At 38.5% G+C, this 20,789-nt stretch overlaps 1 protein-coding gene across 1 annotated transcript in view; it reads right to left on the bottom strand.

The window, feature by feature from the left end:
* The window catches only part of LOC123512657, a 357,957-nt gene extending 357,136 nt beyond the window's left edge, over positions 1-821 (bottom strand). The window contains exons 1-2 of the mRNA XM_045269133.1: positions 809-821; positions 340-467 (exon numbers count right to left, since the gene is read on the bottom strand). The gene's annotated coding sequence lies outside the window, so the exon portion shown is untranslated. The remainder of the gene's footprint in view (positions 1-339; positions 468-808) is intronic.
* Positions 822-20,789: the final 19,968 nt, after the last annotated feature.

The following is a 20,789-nucleotide window of genomic DNA, read 5'->3' as shown; positions in this document are numbered from 1 at the left end:
CAAAAGAGGATTTTGGCAATGACCAAAGACTGATTGAGGCATTTTTTTTAGGTAATTTATATGGTATAAAGAACTCGTGCTTGGCGAAATTCGCATTTGGAGGTAGTTTCGCCAGACTAATTAATTTGCCAAGTGCGGGGGCTTAATGTAATTTTCCCTGTAAGCCAGCTATGTTTTTAATTTTCCATAGTAATCTCTGATGTGGTACTTTATCAAAACCGTGTGTGTGTGTGTGTGTGTGTGTGTGTGTGTGTGTGTGTGTGTGTGTGTGTGTGTGTGTGTGTGTGTGTGTGTGTGTGTGTTATACAAGTGTGTGGAGGTGAACATTCCAGCACTCACCTGATACCTGTTGATGATGCCGTGGGCAAGGTGTGGGGGCAGTGGTCGCCAGTGAAGGGTGAGGGCATATGTGTCCTGCCCCACTCTGGCGGCCCACCACCTTGAGAGCACTGGCCACCCTGCAGGCACTGCCAACACCAGGAACAGAGCTAAGTGATGCATCTCTCATTATACTGAAGAAATTCTAATGATAATGTCTCTAAAGAATTTCCTTGATTAGAGGAGCTATTAATTTACAACCATTAAGTACTCTAATCAAACAAGCAAGCAACCTTGAATATATTTCAGTTAACAGACAAGGCAAGTATTTTCTTTCTCTTAACACCATACCTTTGTTCACTTGAAAACTTTTATATATATGTGGGATGCTGGCCAAGGGGAACAAAAAACAAAACCCAAAAGAAAAAAAAGCATCCTCTACTGAGGTGCCAGCCCTAACACAGGTGAGGCCATGTGCCCAAAAGCTCACCATCCTGTGGTGTTGTAAAGACTGCATGTTGGAAGGCACACCCAGCACACCCTTGTAGTGAGGCAGGAGCAGGAACCAGTAGGAAGTGAAGGGATGGAGCCCCACCACCTGGAAGGAGGACCTGGCCAGGACAAGGGTGTGGCCCATCACTCTCAGGTTGGAACAGGTGGGTGGCAGTGGGAAGTCATCACCTCCCTCCTCCCCTACAGTGGTGTTGGAGGATGTAGTGCTTCTCCCAGACTCATTTTCTGCACAAATGAAACAGAGGTCAAGTGTCAGCAGTGTAACATTAGCAAGGATTTGCATAATAGTAGTTCCTATTGAATATCTAAAGTAAAGAGAGAAAAGAAACTTGATTGGGATTCCTGTATTATGAAAAGAAATGATGGACGTTGCAGAGAGCATAGGAGTGTTAAGTGAGCAATCCTGGTACACTTGCTTCCCTGCAGCCACTCCTCACCTAAGAGGATGTGCTCAACGTTCTCCTCTGCCAGTGAGGTGTGGGGCCCTCCTCCACTGTCAGGCCACTCCGCATGCTCTGAAGTGGACGACTCCCTTTGCTCCAGGGTGTGGGTGGTGGGGCCGGGCTCGTGGTTGTGGCTGTGGTGGGAGTGTGGATGGTGCAGGAGGGAAATGTCGTGGGTCTGGAGCTGTTGTTGTATCCGAGGATGGATGAAGCCACTGCCTCGTTCACACCCCAGCACATAGATCCCCTCGATGTGCTTGGACCGGTGGATCTGGTGGGCAGGTGCAGGACTCTGACATGATCAGCAGGCGGGTTTATTTGTCTATCTTTTTATCTGCTTATCCATTCATCTATCAATCTATCAAACAGTACTCACCAATCTCCAGGTAACAGTGGCACTAGTTGGGGTGGAGGAGGACGGGAAGCCTTGCTCCAGAGTGGGTGTGAGCAGTGCAGCTCGTGCCTCTACCTCATCAACGCCAACCATCCCGACGGAGACAGTGCGAGAGACACAGCTAGGTCCCTAGCAATTTTGACTGTCTGATGCTGCGGTCAACCATTTGGTGCATTATTTACATAAATTATGTATAGGGAATACTTGAATACTTAGTCTCTGTATTTTATAGAATATTTATGATATTGATTATTATCATTTACTTCATGTATGAACTGTTATTTTAGTTGACTTTGCTCCTGTATTAGATACATATTTAATTTGGAAATTAGTAAGTTATTAGTTAAACTGAAAGGTGTTAATTTTGTTAGTAGGCAGTTGTTAGTTGAGGAATAGATAATTAGTTAGTTTAGTTTGTTAGATGAAATAAGTCTTGTTAGTTGAAATAAGTTTTATGAAAGTGTTGTTGTTACAAGTTACGCGGAAGGATTTAGGATTATTGATAAGATTAGAAAGAGGGTGTTAGGTTATTGGTAAGGATGAGGATTGCTCCAGCGATGATCCATGTCTCCATCTGCCGTGTCTGTGAAAACTTCAAAACATGGATTAATACATTAAATGAATAATTTTGAGCTTGGGGGAACTGACTCCCAGTCCCAACATCTGGCGTTGTTCGTTATGTGCCAATGACACTGACCCCACTGACCCAGATGTCAGAACTGTCCGTTACGTTCCCAATGGCACTGACCCCACTGACCCAAACACCTGTTTTCAGATGCAAGGCGTTGCTCGTTACGTGCCACGAGACACTGGACTCACTGTCCTGAGCTCGAGAACTCAGCGTTACCCGTTACGTGTCTCCCTTACTCGTCTTCGGGGTAGTCAGATGGCGGCGGCGAAGACCAGTGTCCACTAGGCACAGCCTAATTCGAAAAAATAATAACAACAATAAAAAGGAAAAAAATGGAAAAGAAAACCATAAGCAAAAAAATATAAAAAACGACCGGCGGTGTCCACCGCTCCGCCGCCATCCAGCTGTGCTTCCCCGGAATATTTTAAGTTTATTAGTTTATAATCACCAATTGCGGCGTCATTATAATTATACCAGGTATGCATTTTATCAAAGTGTATATAATTTTATGTAATTATCGCTTGAGGAGGTGCTTCTGGCATTTTAACTCTGCTAAGTGGGAGGAACTAAGGCAGTACTATTCTGATTTCCCTTGGGATGATTATTGTTTTCATGTCAGAGATCCTTCTCTTTGTGCCGAGCGCATAACAGAGGTGATTATCTTTGGCATGGAGCTATACATTCCTCATACTTTCTCTAACCCTAAAGCTAAAAAGCCTTGGTTTAACTCTGCTTGTTCTCGTGCTGTCAATGATAGAGAGGCGGCTCACAAACGGTTCCGTAGCCATCCAACTGCTGAAACTCATGCCCTATATATTTCTGCCCGTAATCATGCCAAATCTATTCTCCAACTTACTAAAACTCTTTCATCAATAGAAAATGTCAAAGTCTTTCCAATTCTAACTCCTCTCGAGATTTCTGGCATCTAGCCAATAATATCTCTAACAACTTTACTTCTTCGTCTTTCCCTCCTTTACTTCATCCAGATGGCTCTACAGCTGTCTCTTCTTTTTCTAAAGCTGAACTCTTCGCTCAAACCTTTGCTACCAACTCAACTTTGGATGATTCTGGGCATATTCCTCCTACTCCTCCACCCTCTGACTACTTCATCCCTAAAATTAAAATTCTTTATAAAGACGTTTTCCTGGCCCTCTCTGGCCTTGATTCTCGGAAGGCTTACGGTCCGGATGGAGTCCCTCCTGTTGTTCTCAAAAACTGTGCTTCCGAACTCGCTCACTGCCTGGTCAAACTCTTTCATCTGTGTCTCTACTTCTATTTATCCTTCTTGCTGGAAGTTTGCTCACATTCAACCTGTCCCTAAAAAGGTGACCACTCCAATCCTTCTAACTACCGCCCTATAGCTTTGATTTCCTGCCTTTCTAAAGCCTTTGAGTCTATCCTTAATAGGAAGATAATGAGGCATCTATCAGCTCACAACCTTCTCTCTGATTGCCAGTATGGTTTCCGTAAAGGCAGATCTACTGGTGATCTTCTTACTTTCCTAACTGAATCTTGGTCATCCTCTTTAGGGACTTCGGTGAAACCTTTGCTGTCGGCCTTGACATATCGAAAGCCTTCGATAGAGTCTGGCACAAATCTTTAATTTCTAAACTACCCTCCTACGGATTCTATCCTTCTCTCTGTACCTTCATCTCCAGTTTCCTTTCCGATCGTTCTATTGCTGCTGTAGTAGACGGTCACTGTTCTTCCCTAAAACTATCAACAGTGGTGTTCCACAGGGTTCTGTCCTATCACCCACTCTCTTTCTATTATTCATCAATGATCTCCTAAATCTGACTCAATGCCCTATCCACTCCTATGCTGATGATACCACCCTGCATTATTCAACAGCGTTCAACAGACGCCCAACCCAACAACAATTAAATGACTCAAGGCGAGATGCTATAGGACGCCTAACTTCTGATCTTTCACTTGTTTCTGATTGGGGCAGAGAAAACCTGGTTTTGTTCAATGCCTCAAAAACTCAATTTCTACAACTATCTACTCGACATAACCTTCCAGACAACTATCCTCTCTTCTTCAATAACACTCAACTTCCCTCTCCTCTACATTAAACACACTCGGTCTATCCTTCACTAAAAATCTAAACTGGAAATTTCACATCTCTACTCTTGCTAAATCAGCTTCCAAGAAGTTAGGCGTCCTATGGCGTCTTCGTCCATTTTCTCTCCTCCCAGCTGCTTGCTCTGTACAAGGGCCTTATCCGCCCGTGTATGGAGTATGGCTCTCATGTCTGGGGATCCACACACAGCTTTACTAAACAAGGTGGAATCTAAAGCTTTTCGTCTTATCAACTCTTCTCCTCTAACTGACTGTCTTGATTCTTTAAGTCACCGCCGCAATGTTGCATCTTTATCTGTCTTCTACCGCTGTTTTCATGCTGTCTGCTCTTCTGAACTTGCTAACTGCATGCCTTCCCCCTCCTGCGGCCTCGCTGCACAAGACTCTCTACTTCTTCTCATCCCTATTCTGTCCATCTTCCTAATGCAAGAGTTAACCAGTATCTTCACTCCTTCATTCCCTACACTGGTAAACTCTGGAACTCTCTACCTGTGTCTGTATTTCCACCTGCCTATGACTTAAACTCTTTCAAAAGAGGAGTGTCAAGACACCTCTTACGTTAACTGGACCCTCCTTTTAGATTTTTTGTTTTTCTCTTTCTACTTTCCTCTTAACAGGGCCTGGCAACCAGCGGGATTTTTTTTTTCCAACACTTCGTTTGCCCTTGGCCAGTGCCCTTGTAATGTAAAAAAAAAAAAAAAAAAAAGGTTGCATTGTTATTACATTACTACATTTAGGGAACCAATTATGTGAATTATCATATATGGTTGTTAGTGTATCATACTGGTCCCTGTCAGAAGTTTTAATAGTTTCCCAAGTATTTAATGCTTTTTGATAATTAATTATGTTTAAAGGAGTGATATTGTATTTTATATGTAGGTCATACGAGTTTAATTGTTCCTGCTCATTACAGTGTATAAATCGTAATGCTTTATTTAAAATGGTTTGCATTTTCCTTTTTGCAATTGGAAGACATGCAGAGTGGTATTGAGGGATAAGTAATCACAGGTATTAGGATAGTTTTGATTAAAGTTGTTTTTATTTTAGGAGTTAGGTTTCTAAACCTTTTTAGTTGAGATAAGATGCCGTTTCCTTTTTTTATTGTTTTAGTGATGTGACTGACAAATCCACGTACAGATATATTTAAGCCAAGAAGTTTTCCATCTTTACTTGTTTCAATTTCTTTGCCATTTAAATTTATTAGCTTATTTTTAAGCTGTGCTATTGGTAATATTTTAAATTTTCCTTCGCTGGTTTTAATCTTCCATTGCCTCTCAAATTTGCTTATTCTTTCAATCTCGCGTTCTACCTTTACTTTCATCATTAGCTTAGATTTACTTGGTGATGTTATTATTTGAGTAACGTCATCGGCATACATAGTGTCTAAGCATCCATATTCAGGTAAGGGAAGGTCGTTGGTAAATAAGGTATAAAGCGTAGGTGATAGCACACTTCCCTGAGGAACACCGCTTAATAGATTTATGTTATTACTGAAGTCGTAGCCTATATTTATTCTAGCCTTCCTGTTATCAAGAAAATTACATAAAATTTTTTCTAGTATATCTGGTAGTTTTAATCTTAGTATTTTATATTTCAAACCATTATGCCATACTTTATCAAATGCTTTTCTACGTCTCTTAATACCATGTATACTTGTTTCTTTTCAGCAAGTGCATTGGCGATAGTTTCATACGTTGTGGTGATAGCTGTATGAGTTCCTTTGTAGGATCTAAAACCATGTTGTCTTTCATTTAAAATGTTGTTTTCGGCAAGGAATGTTTTAATCTAGATTGTATTATTCTTTCAAAAATTTTTCCAGGCACTTCAAGTAAGGAAATTGGTCGATAATTGATCGGGTTGGTGGGAACCTTGTCTTTTTTAGGGATAAATTTTATGATTGCCTCCTTAAAACAATTTGGAAAATAACCAGCAGAGTAGCATGCATTGAATATATTTTTAAGTTGTTCTAGTGTTTTATCTGTACAATTTTGTGATACGGTTTTATTAATTTTTGTAGTACCAGGAGTTTTCTTTTTAGTAAGTCTTATGAACATTTTATTTCTTCTAATGTAATTTCTCTCGTATGGTTGTTATCAGTATTCAGTCTGTTAGTGTTAGCTGTAAGAAATGGTTTTATTCTGTTGTTGTATATATTGATATATCGGTCTATATGGTCTGAATGGTTTTATCAAAATAATTTTCATCCTCGTCTGTTATTTTGAAGACATTTTTCCATGTTTTTCCATTAAATGACATTTTTCTTTATCAGAGTAATATCTTTTCCTTCTTCATCTTTTAGATAGTTTGTCTGTGTTGCCTTTTTACCTTTTAATATTTTAATTTTATTCCAAAAATCCTTGCTGTTTTATTATTTTCGGATATATATTTTATTTTGTCTTCCCAATTCTTGTTATATGATTCCTTGCATCTCTCTCTTAGTTCTGTTTTAATTCTCTGTTGTTCTCTGTAAGTTCCTATTGTCCAACCAAAATGTTCAGCAAATTCTTTTAAATTTTTATATTGAGTTTCTAAATTTTTTATTTCTTCTGTTATTTTTAGTTGGTATGTATATTGATAATTTGATTTAGGGATGGCCACTTCCATTGCCTTCTTAATAGAATTTATCCAACTGAGAGTTGCCTTTTCTAGTTGTTCTGTTGTAGTACTTTCTAAATTTGTTACCTTTATGTGTGAATTTAAATGCTGTTTGAACACATCCCAATCTGCTTTGTGAAAGTTGAAGACTTTTGGTTTTTCTTTATGAAGGGTTTTGTTGAGAGTTTGAAAATTAATGGTAAGTGATCAGAGGTTGTAACTTCTCCTGGTTCACATATACAGTTTAGGTAATGATGCTTATTGACAAATATTTTATCTGGATTTGTGGTTGAGTTATGAGAGTAGTATGTAGGAAGTATGGGCCCAGATGTATCATTTTTCCTTGGTTAATAAGATTTATTAGGCTTTTTCCAACTGTATTGTTGTCTTTGTTACCAAAACTTGTATGCTTTCCGTTAAAGTCTCCTATGATGTACGTTGGAATGGAGTTACTGAGAAGCTTGTGCATGTCTGTATATGGAAGGTAGGGTCGTCTTGGTGGTAAGTATGTGGTAGATACTATTATGGGGCCAAGATTTGTATCAATTTCTACAGCCAGAAAGTCGGTATCAAAGGTATCATAAAGTTTATATTTAATATTGTATTTTACCGCTATTGCCGATCCATCTGAAAGACTATCACTGTAGTTAATTTTGTGTACAATATAGCCAGGTATTTTTAACTCCTCATTCAATTTTACTCCATGACTGTTAATTAGTATAAGATCAGGGTTACATGAAATATAATTTGGTATTAATGAATGTTTATTGGTTTTCCAATTTAGGACGTTGTGTTGAATAATTTTTAGATTATGGTAGAATGTGAGGGTAATCCTTTACGGCGTGGATCTCTAGAGGTTATTGGAGAGCGTTCAGCGTTTATTCCTGGTCTGATCTTTCTAAAAGCATCACTGTCAACTACGATCCAACATTTTGAGTTATTTAGGTTAATTTCATTTTATGGATTTTCCTCATTATTAGTTCTTCATTATATTTACTATCTGTATATTTCCCTTTATATATTTTGGTCTGAATTCCTGTAGTTAAGTCAGTGTTGGACATGTTTTTCGGCCAGCCTCTTTCTTTTGTAGTATAGAATTCTAACCCTATATCTTCAGCATTTAAAACTTTACCTGAGAGAGATTCTGTGCTTTTTATTCTTATTAAATTTGAAGTTTTAAGCTGTGCCTCTGCACCCTGGACTGTTACATCTATGGCCGTTGCACTTACTGCTTGTTCCTCTATATTATTATAATTTGTGCCATGTTCATCATCTGGGATTATAATTGTAGGAAGATTATTTGCTTTTAGAACTCTGTTTAATTCATATTTATATGTACCTGGTTTTATTTGTTCTTGATTTTGTGCATGGGCAACACATGCATGAATTTTAATAATTCTACTTTGGTAATTGTTGGTGTTTGAGGTATTGTCATACTAGCGGTTGAGGGGATGATTTGACTTACAGTGGCAAAGTTCATCTTTTCTCTTTCGTTTATTTGACTTCTTTTTTCTTTTATTATTTCTTTTCTTTTTTGACATTTCATTGCCATTGAACTATGATTTCCATTACAGTTTAGGCACTTTTTGGTGTCATTTTGGCATTGATGCCAAACGTGTCCGATTTCACTACATTCAGAGCATATTTTAAAATCTTTTGGCTTAGGGCATTCACTTGTGTAGTGTTCTTCCAATGAATAGCACCTCATGCAGCATTTTACAGGGATATATGTTTCTTGTTTGATCATGTTTGCTGGAATACTGATGCCAAAGGCCTTGATGCCTGTCTCTGAGCATTTTGAGCTAGGGCTGTCTGAGTAAAAGTTATCTTTAAAGTTAGAGAATTTGGGAACTTATATATATCAGCAATTCCATCCTTACCAATCCATGTATTATGCTTAATCAGCTCTTCTCCAATGTCTACTATGTGTTTTCGTATATTATATCTTCTATTCTTGGAATGATAATACTCTTTTTAACTTTAAGTTCTGGTGGCATAATAGGGCGAAACCCTGTGACTCAAGATGTTCTTTATTCTCAGCATTGAAGATGCTATCTGCTTGTTTTTCTGACAAAGTTAGTGCCACAAAACCATCATTTGTAGGGATGAAGCCACTTACTTCGATATCTCGTGTGCCAAAAATTTCTATCAGTTTGAGTTTTTGTTCTCGTGTGTTGGACCTACATTTTATTTTTATTTTTGCCATTGTGTAACATAATGCCTACAGTGGCTGGATGTAATCCTAAGTCCAACCACTGCCCCTTGCGGGTCTTTTTTCCTGTCTATAAGAGTCCCTATGGCCCTCAGACTCTCGTTTTCCTATAACCAGCTCCTTCTAAGGAGCCCCCTTCAGGGACTGCCTAATGGCAGACCTTCAGGGACCGGCTTCGTACTAAGCTCAGAGTCACGCTAAGTGGGCAAAAATTTAAAGTCCAGCGCTGGCAGTCATTGGCAGAGTTCCACCATACGGAGACGGAGTCTCAAGTAACACTCAGAATTATCACTGTCAGAGACAGAGTCCACTAGTGGACCAGAAAATGCCTAAAACAGGCGAAAAATCATCCTCTATGCCGGAGACTAAGTCTCGTCTCACCTCCCTGAGAGCAGTCACCGTCAGAAACAGAGTCCAAAAAGGACCAAAATACTGCCTAAAACAGGCAAAAATCTCTCTCTATGCCAGAGACTAAGTCTCGTATCGGGTAAATGGGAGCGCTGCAAGTGAGGGTCCTGCGTGTGCGAGTAACAGTAACAGTAACAGTAAGGGTGGGATAGATAGTGGGGGGGAAATAAGAGATGAGTGGAAGAAAATAGTGGGGGTGAAAAGAGAAGAAATATAGTAGTAGGGAGTAAAGTTGGCGGGCGAACCGCCTTGCTGATCATTCAATGTGTTTACTGTTTTAGCCAATCAGCTGTCGGGGTTGCTCAGCGCTGTCTGATCTTGAGTAGGGAGAGGAGTTGAAGCTTGAGGTGTTTTGCATCTTCATTTTATAAGTTTATTGTAAGTTTAGTTGGGATAAATTTTTCTGGATTGTTGGTGTTGTTAAGTGTAAATAGGAACTGGTGGTTCGCTTGAAAGGTTTTTTATAGGTTTTCTGAACCATGGGTGATCTTTGTTGTGTTCGTGTTCTTGTATGATATTGTTGAATGTGGTGTCTCTGAGTGTGTGTGTAAGTGTGTGTAGTGTTTTGTTTCCTCTGTTGAACAGTGTGATGTTGATGGGTGTTATATTGGCAAGTGTGTGCAGCTCTTCGGTGGTGTGACTGTATGGGTGCCTGATATCGAAAGCAAATCAGTGCTTTGTTTTGTTTCTTTTGTAATTTATTTACTTGGAATTTAGATAGTGCGTTGAGGGCGTAAGCAGGATATGTTAGGATTGGGAGCACGCACGCTTTTATTAGGTGTAGCTTTATGTTGTTGTTCAGTGTTTGAAAACGTCTCATGGTGTTGATGGCTGTCTGGGCTTTTCTTGTTATTTCATGGACGTGTTTCGCGTAACCGCTTCTGCCAAGCGTGAGTCCTAATATTTTTGCCTCTGATGCATATGGTATGTTGTTCCCATTTATGTTAACTGGTTTTAAATTTCTTGATGCTATGGGTAGGAGTGTGAATTTCTGCGTGTTTGTTTTAATTTTCCATTTATGTTCAAAGGTGTTGATGTTTTTAATTTCTTTTTCAATACTTTTGGCAAACATGTTCTTGGACTTCCCAGCGTATGTGATGATTTGTGTTATGTCGTCTGCGTAAATGATGTGTGTGCTGTCTGTGTATATAGGTGTAGGTGTGTCGTGTGTGTATAGTGTGTATAGAGTAGGCGAGATTGAGCTTCCTTGAGGTACCCCGCTGAGGAGTTGGAATGGTGGGCCTGTGTAGCTGTGTAGAGATATGGCTGCTGTGCGATTGTCTAGAAAGCTACACAGTAATTTTTTAAGTAGCGATGGCATGCCGGTGTTGTTGATTTTGAATTTTAATCCCTTTTGCCATACCTTATCGAAAGCTTTTGACACGTCTCGGAGTGCTATGCAACATTGCTTCTCTCCGCGAGTGTTTTGCCTAATACTTCTGTTAGGGTAGCGGTTGCTGTGTCTGTGGAGCGAGCGGGGCGGAATCCGTGCTGTGTATTGGGAAGGATGGTATTGGTTTCGAGGTATGTGCGTGTTCTTTTGTTTATAATTTTCTCGTATATTTTTCCCGGGACTTCAAGGAGGGAGATGGGGCGGTAATTGATGGGATCCGTGTTGTTTTTGCCTGGTTTTGGTAGTAGTATTAGTTTGGCATGTTTAAAGGGGCGGGGGAAGTAACCCATAGAGAGGGAGATATTTAATAATTTAGTGTAGCATTCAAGAGCTACTTCTGGTAGGTGTTGGAGTATTGTTTTGTTTATTTTTGTTTCGCCTGGGGTGTTATTCTTTAATGTTTTGATGGTTTGTTTGATGTCGTGGGGTGTGATGTGTTGTGTGAAGTAGGTGTCTGTGTTGAGTCTGTGTGGGTCGCCTTGTTTATATGGATGTATTTGTTCTGCGTGCCTGTTATAGTATTCGTCCACCATATTTTCTGTTGCTTGGTCATATTGTTGATTTTCTTGTGGGCTTATTCTGAAGACATTCCTCCATATCTCTCTGAAAATAACCTCCTTGTCTTCAGGTTTAAAAAATTTCTGGTTGTTGTTAATTATGTAGGGTGTGGGAGTGGATGGATTGCCTTTTAATATTTTAATGTTGTGCCAGAATTTTTGGGGGTTGGAGTGGAGAGTGTTGAGTGATTTTATTTTGTTTTCCGTGCGAGTGCTGAGACGACGAGGTCCTTTATATGGGGTGAAGTGATGGTCTGCGCGAGAACGACTGCGCCGATGATGTCTTTGCCAAGAATCTCTGATGATTTCATAAGACAGAGGGGACCCTTTTAAATTATATTAGATTTCACCCTGTGTCTCCTAAGTCTCCTCTTTTGTGATAAGAGAAGTGATCTTGGGAGCAGTGATGTTAACTTTTCTAGCCCACATTGTCGTACCGAACCACCAGAATTATCGTATTTTGCCTAATATTATCGTACATCCAACGGAAAAATAATATACACACATCAGAACTGCATTATACACTGTATTGAACATTTCATTAATTTTCAATCATTTTCATATGCAAATGACATACTACACATACAAAGGTTACACAAAGGTGTGTGTGTGTGTGTGTGTGTGTGTGTGTGTGTGTGTATATATATATATATATATATATATATATATATATATATATATATATATATATATATATATATATATATATATATATATATATATATATATATATATGAAAACTATATATTGATAAACGCTTACGTACAGTGTCAATGTGCATGTATCCTCAAGGGGTCAACGTGTCAGTCAATCGTCAGTCCATCACTCTCCGCAACACAACCTACACTGGAAAACCCTTATTATTTATTCCTTTATTTATTGTTGCCCATTAGTGCCACGTAATGAGAATGTTTTGTTTTTTCATACCGTTATACGTCAAATAGAACATATGATAAGAGAAGGAAAACTCGCCCTTCACCATACTAACACTAAGAGTCACACTAATAAGATCATTTTGTCACTTGACACTGACTGTGACTGACAGCGTGTCTCTCCTTTTTCCTTCCCTCCCCAGTCCCCAGCCCCTCTCTCTCTCTCTGAAATGTTGACATCGATATTTTTTTCTTTACACAATTATTACAGTACCTTATTACAAATATAAAAATAAAAAACACTTTGCCCTCAATTATCGTATTTTGGTGTACGATTCTTACCTATGTATCGTACATCGTACAAACAGCCATATTATCGTACAAATACGATAATTGTCGTACAATTAACATCACTGCTTGGGAGTGGCAGGATGGGTGAAACAAGCCAGAGTGTTTTGGAAGGAGAGTATTCCTTTTGTCTCGCAGGTCAGGAAAGTCATATAAACAGTCACTGGCCGCTCAGCTCCGTCTCAGTACCTTGCTGGTGCCCCGCCGTTTCATACCATTATTTTCCCGTTTAATGTGTCCGTTCTTCACTTCATTTTGACCACTGTTGTTTATACTATACTTAACAATTGAGTTGAGTATTCATATCTCAGTAAGCTACCACCAGTGTTCCGGACGGAGTGAATTATGAATCACCCCGGAAGGTTATTAATTAGTTCTTACCGTCTTATTGTAAGTAAAGTCACTTGGGAGTGTTTCTGTGATTCTTCAGGTGAATATAACTTATACATATGTATTTACAATTAGATACAGAGGTTTGGGGCGAGAAGTGTTAGCACATGGTGTAGAGAACCATCATAACTGTAGCCCAGAACCTTCTAGAAGCTTAGATAGAAATTTCCTATTCTGATGCCCGCTGGAAAAGTGTCTAATTATGATTTTCACTCCTAGTTTCTTGGAAAATAATTAGTTAGGAAAAGGCTAATACAAGCAATAATATAATAATCATAAATATCTGTAAATGTTAAACTGGTCGAATAGGCAATAGCTTGATAGAATAATTCACATGTGATATGTTCCTGTGAAACCTATCACCTACGATGTCACACCCTATCCACACCCTATCACGTGATCACGAGGACCTTAATAGGAATGCCACCGGGCAGTCAAGATGAGTACTCCGATCTGACCAGCGGGTGACCAGCGCGGTGTGCGCAACGGAACATGTGTGTGTGTGAACATTCGCACTAAGACAATTAATTATCTGAGTCTTGTTTAAGGTAGGTAATAAGTGCACGTGACAGTGTTTAAGTGACTTAATTGTGATGACAAGGGCAGTGACAAATAGATAATCACGGTGCTGAGATTCAGTACTCTTCGGCTCAGTACTTACGTGAAAGTATAATAAACTATAAATATAAGTACTAAATGTGCTAATGGGTTTTCTTAAATTCCTGGGTATCAAAAGACAGTGATTGTCTTTTACCGCTCGAGGGTCATACTGATGAGTATTGTTCATTAAGAGCAACACTTCACGCTATAATAAATACGCAGATACCAAAAACCCTTTACAGAAGAACGTGACAGATGCAGGACAGACCTATGTCCCTGGCGTGATCACGCCTAGCATCCTCACAAGACTCTATTCAGGCCAGCCCTCGGAGGCCTGCGTGCCTCGAAAAAGTGCTGACACCGAAATTTATCGCTATACATAAATATAGCGACGGATATAGTCATCTAATTACATGAATTAGGTAAAGGAAAGTTACTTATGACTCAGAAGTATGCATGTTAAGATGTATTACATAAAAAGTAAACGTACAGATCACTTATATGATATAAAGTAGATGCAACCGAATATATGGATGGAAATCGAAATAGGTTGTGAAAAGTTCCAACACACTGTGACGTAGGTAAGTGTGATCATGTCTACCCCACACATGTAGAATCCTTGGGTGCCAACGCTTATACATACATGTATACATACAAATATAATAATAATTAAAGAATCAATTACAACTACGACGTACATCATTATGTGACACCGTTATATAATATATATATATATATATATATATATATATATATATATATATATATATATATATATATATATATATATATATATATATATATATATATATATATATATATATATATATATATATATATATATATATATATATATATATATATATATATATATATATATATATATATATATATATATATATATATATATATATATATATATATATATATATATATATATATATAGTGATGTATCGGAGGTCAAATTTCGTGGCTCCGCGGAGGCGGAGGCGGAGGCGGAGGTCAGTTTCTCAAAAAATGCGTATGCGGATGTAGTTGCGGAGGTTATGGAATAGTTTTTTGCGGAGGCGGAGGCGGAGGCGGAGGTTGTTGCCTACACCTCCGCGGAGGCGGAGGCGGAACAGATTTTTTTTTTTACCCATTTACAGTACCGGTACTGCGTCGACAATAAACTCCTGTTACTCCTTTCCCTCACTCAAATTTGGGTACAATAGGAGATAGTAATCAAGTTTTGGCAGTGTCAATGTAAAATCTTAATATTCATGGATAACTATAGTAGAGTACTATAGTTACAGGACTGTAATTGTGACTGAAGGCTGAAGGCTAGGCTTTTTCTTTTTCATAGACTGTAGAGTACATAGGCCTTCCTGTCATTGCTCCACTTTCTAGTGTTTTATTTAGCATACTACTTAATTATTTCTGGCACTGATAATTTTATTTTGTAGCCTATCTCAGGATTGTTGACTTATTTTCTAGAAATGACAAATGATATAGGTCTAAATCAGGGAAATAGGCATACTGGAAACCAGCTATTTATAATTGTAATTGATAGTCAAAAGGAGCGTGACATACCCCCTTTTTAATAAAAAAAAAAAAAAAAAAGTTTTGATCCATTACAATCCTCTGTGCACCTTTAAATTACTGCAATACATTGCAATTACTTTAAGTTTCCGGGCTTGAATAAAAGAGGTTTCTTTCTTAGATAACAATATTGAAGCAATGGTTAAAAATAGAAGAGTCAGATAAAAATACTAAATATGTACAATTTTGTAGATACTGGAGACCGAGGAATGCACTCTATAAAATCAAAAGGAATACCCTTGAGCCAATTGTTACTGCTCAAAAATGATGGTGGTGATGGATTTATTATACTGGCCTACCTCTTAAGGCCAGTGAGGGATGATGGGGAAGGGTTCAAGTGAAGGGGAAATAAGGGAGGATTTATGTAATGTTACTGTAGAGGTATATTTTTTAGACGGTTCACAAAGTCATGCATTAAAAATTCGTGCGTACTGCGTACTACAGTTGCATGTTACTGTTACGCCGTAATGAAACAAACATCTTACTATATTTTGGGGTGCAACTGTGTGCCGAAAAATACAGGTACCGGTAAACATCCGCGCCTCCGCAGTTTTAAATTGCGGAGGCGGAGGCGGAGGCGGAGGTCTCATTTTCTGAAAATGCGGAGGCGAAGGCGGAGGCGGAGGTCTCATTATCTGAAAATGCGGAGGCGGAGGCGGAGGCGGAGGTTAATAAAACGCGGAGGATCCGCGGAGGCGGATATCCGATACATCACTATATATATATATATATATATATATATATATATATATATATATATATATATATATATATATATATATATATATATATATATATATATATATATATATATATATATATATATATATATATATATATATATATATATATATATATATATATATATATATATATATATATATATATATATATATATATATATACACACACACACACCAAGTATAAACCAAGAGAGGAAGGAAGAAAGGATTGGTTTAATGCAACTTGTGTTAAGGCTAAGGAAAAGAGAGATGTGGCTTGGAAAAGATGGAAAAGAGCAGGAATATACTAAATAAGGAGAATTATAGAGTGGCAAGAAATGAGTATGTGAGGGTAAGGAGGAGGAAGAAAGAAAATTTGAAAAGATATTGTAGACAAGAGTAAGGAACATCCAAAATTGTTTTACAGGTTCATAAATGGTAAACTTAAAAAGAGAGAGTCCATTGAAAGATTAAAAGGGGAGCAAGGGATAGTAGATGACCCTAAGAATATAGTGGAATTGCTAAATAATAGGTTTCAGCAAGCATTTACTAAAGAAACAATGTTTGTAAAGCCACAGAATGTACGAGGAAATGTGCACATGGAGGACATTAAGATACCTAAAAAGGAGTTATATAAAATGTTGGAGGAACTTAAAGATGATAAAGCGATGGGACCAGATGAAGTTTCAGGAAAATTATTGAAGGAGTGTAGAGAAGAATTGATTGATCCATTATATGATATTATAAGGTGCTCATTAGAAACAGGGGAAGTACCAGTAGAGTGGAAGAGAGCTGAAGTGGTGCCCATTTATAAGGGAGGCAGTAAGGAAGAGCCTCTAAACTATAGACCTGTGTCTCTAACAAGTCTGGTCGGTAAGATTTGTGAGAGGGTGATAAAGAAATATTGGATACGGTTCCTGGAGGATCATAAGTTATTATCGGATCATCAATTTGGCTTCAGGAAAGGGAGGTCATGTGTAACAGATCTACTGAGCTTTTATTCAAGAGTGGTTGACAAAATACAGGAGAGAGAGGGATGGATGGACTGTGTATATTTGGATTTAAAGAAAGCTTTTGACAAGGTACCTCACGAGAGACTGTTATGGAAAGTAGAGATTTATGGAGGACTGAAAGGAAAAGTGTTAAAGTGGATGGAAAACTACTTGAGATGGAGGGATATGAGAACGGTAATAAGGGATGCAAGGTCGGACTGGTTGGTGGTGGAGAGTGGAGTCCCACAAGGCTCAGTGCTGGCACCAATACTTTTCCTGGTATATATAAATGACATGCCAGAGGGAGTAAACAGTTATATTAATTTGTTTGCGGATGATGCGAAGTTGTGTAGGTGTGTGAAGTGAAGAAGATTGTGAAATTTTACAGGCAGACCTGGATAAGATTTGGGAGTGGAGCAAGAGGTGGCAAATGGAATTTAATCTGAGCAAAAGTCATGTGATGGAGATGGGAAAGAGTGGAAGACGGCCAAGAGGGTCATATAAGATGGGTGAAGAAGTAGTGTTGAAAAAGGTGGAAAAGGAAAAGGATTTGGGAGTGATAATACAAGACCATGGGCAGTTTGAGGCTCATATTAATAAGATGTTTGGAGAAACGTATAATTTGATAAAAATATTGGATTAGCCTTCCATTATATGGATAAAGATATGATGAAGAAAATAATTAGTATGGTAATTAGACCAAGATTGGAATATGCTGGAGTGGTTTGGTCCCCTTATAAAAAGAAGCATATAAGGAAGTTGGAAAGATTGCAGAGAATGGCAACAAAAATGGTTCCGGAATTGGCAGAAATGACCTATGAGGAGAGATTAAAAGAAATGAATTTGCCTACCTTGGAACAAAGAAGAGAAAGAGGAGATTTAATACAGGTTTATAAACTGTTGAATGGACTGGATGAAGTGGATAATGAGCAAATGATGTTGAGAGAGGAAAACTTAAGTAGAACTACAAGATCGCATAGTAAAAAGATAGCCAAGGGAATATGCTAGAAGGATGTGAAAAAATATAGTTTCCCACAAAGATGTGTGGAGGTGTGGAATGGCTTGAGTGAGGAGGTGGTGTCAGCAAGGAGTGTGCATAGTTTTAAAGGAAAGTTGGATGTGTGTAGATATGGAGACGGGGCCACACGAGTATGATACCCAGGCCCTGTAAAATTACAACTAGGTGAATACAACTAGGTGAATACACACACACACACAGAAATAACTGCAAGAAACAGGAAAATGAAATTAAGGCGAATACTGTCTTCTTCTCATTTTCCTTCTTTTTTCTTTTTCCTTCTTTCTTTCTTTCTTCTTCTATTTCTTCTTCTTCTTCTTCCTCCTCACACACATCGACTCATTTTAATCATGAATATTTGAATTTACACTGAACTCCTCATTTTTTAATCATGAATATTTGAATTTACACTGAACTCAGTGTCTAATTGTGAATAGTGTGTGTGTGTGTGTGTGTGTGTGTGTGTGTGTGTGTGTGTGTGTGTGTGTGTGTGTGTGTGTGTGTGTGTGTGTGTGTGCTTTATAACGCCTCAATGGCGTGTGTCTGTGAGGTAAACACGCCCAACCTCTCATTACTGTGATGTTGTTGCTGTTAGTGTTGTGTTCATGTGTGGCGGTAGGAGTCAAACCTTTAATTAGCGAGTTAACCTGTGTGTGTGTGTGTGTGTGTGTGTGTATTTACCTAATTGTATTTACCTAATTGTAACATACGGGAAAAGAGCTATGCTCGTACTGTCCCGTCTCCATATCTACTAATGTCCAGCTTTTTCTTAAAATCATGAATATTCCTTGCGTTGACCACTTCCACGTCTAAACTATTCCATGCTTCCACCCTTCTATGAGGGAAGCTATATTTTTTCACATCTCTCCTATAAGTGGCCATTTTTAGTTTTTTCCCATGCCCTCTCGACATTCTTTCATTCCACATACACAGATCTTCCCTATCCATTTTTTCTATGCCAATCATCACTCTGTATATTGCTATCAGGTCTCCCCTTTCTCTTCTGTTTTCCAGGGTCGGAAGTTGCATTCTGTTCAGTCTGTCTTCATAAGTCAAATCTCTTAAAAGTCAGGCACCATTTTTGTTGCAGCCCTCTGTACTTTCTCTAGTTTCCTTATGTGTTTCTTTAAGTTCGGAGCCCACTGTATTGTTGCATATTCAAGCCTTGGTCTTATCATTGCAGTAATTATTTTCTTCATCATTTCTTCATCTAAATATACGAACGCCACTCTCATGTTCCTCAATAAGTTCAATACTTCTCCAATTATTTTGTTTATATGTCTCTCTGGCGATAGGTCATTGGTAATTGTCACCCCAAGGTCTTTTTCTTCATGACTGGTTTTATGTCTTCATTTCCTATCTTGTACATACTCCTGATTCTTCTTTCACTCTTGCCAAACTCTAATTTCTTGCATTTTGTCGTGTTGAACTCCATTTGCCATGTACAGCTCCATTTCCATATTCTGTCCAAGTCTTCCTGGAGTAGTTCGCAATCTTTGTCACATCTCACTTTTCTTAACAATTTTGCATCGTCTGCAAATAGGCTCACATAACTGGACACCCCATCCACCATGTCATTTATGTAGACCGCAAACATTACTGGTGCCAACACTGATCCCTGTGGAACTCCACTCTCCACCAAGCCCCATTCTGATGGTCTGTCCTTAATTATTGTTCTCATTTCTCTTCCTACCAAAAGTCTTCCATCCATTTTAGTAAACTGCCATGCACTCCTCCTACCATTTCAAGTTTCCAGATCAGTCTCCGGTGTGGTACCTTATCAAAGGCCTTTTTTAAATCCAGATATATTCCATCAGCCCAACCATCTCTTTCCTGTATTACATCTATCACCCTCGAATAGTAACATATCAGGTTTGTCGTGCATGAACGCCCTTTTCTAAAACCAAATTGACACTCACAAAGTATGTCATTTTTCTCCAAGAAGTCTGTCCATCTATTCTTCACCACCCTCTCACACATCTTAGCTACCACACTTGTAAGTGACACTGGTCTATAGTTCAATGGGTCTCTCTTGTTACCTGATTTATAAATTGTCATTTAAAATATTTTTCCTGTCTTCTCTGATAATTATTTTCTGTGTTATTCTGAATACAATGATGTACAAGAAGTCTGTCCATCTATTCTTCACCTTCCTTGACCCATCTATCACTCTCACACTGTCCCTTGTTATCTTAGCTACCACACTTGTAAAGCATCACTGAGAAACGCCATGACACTGGTCTATAGTTCAATGGGTCATCTTGTTACCTGATTTATACGATTGGGACAATGTTAGCTCTTTTCACAGTCTTGGGGCACTGTCACCTTCCTGTCTTAATGAGGCATCAATTACTTCACAAACTTTTTCTGCCAGAACCACTTGCTGCCTGCATTCTCTTAAAATCCATCCTGATACCCCATCAGGTCCCACAGCTTTTCTCACTTCTAAACTCCCCATCATTCTGACGCAAACGTTCTTGATCTCCTCCAAACTTTTTCTGCCAGTTACTTGAAACTCCTTCATAATCCCCATTATTCTTGTTCCATTACCAGTGGTTTGTCAAAAGCAGTCTCCTTTGTGAATACCTTCCGAAAGCATCCATTCATAGCCTCTGCCATTTCCCTGGGATCCTCACTGCATACTCCATTTACTTCTAAACTTTCAATACTTTCTCTATTTTTGATGTTGTTCACATGTCTGTAAAAAAGCCTTGGTTGGT

The sequence above is a fragment of the Portunus trituberculatus genome, chromosome 34 (assembly GCF_017591435.1).
Source record: "Portunus trituberculatus isolate SZX2019 chromosome 34, ASM1759143v1, whole genome shotgun sequence".
Classification (NCBI taxonomy): domain Eukaryota; kingdom Metazoa; phylum Arthropoda; class Malacostraca; order Decapoda; family Portunidae; genus Portunus; species Portunus trituberculatus.
This window is presented reverse-complemented; position numbering and strand designations above follow the sequence as displayed.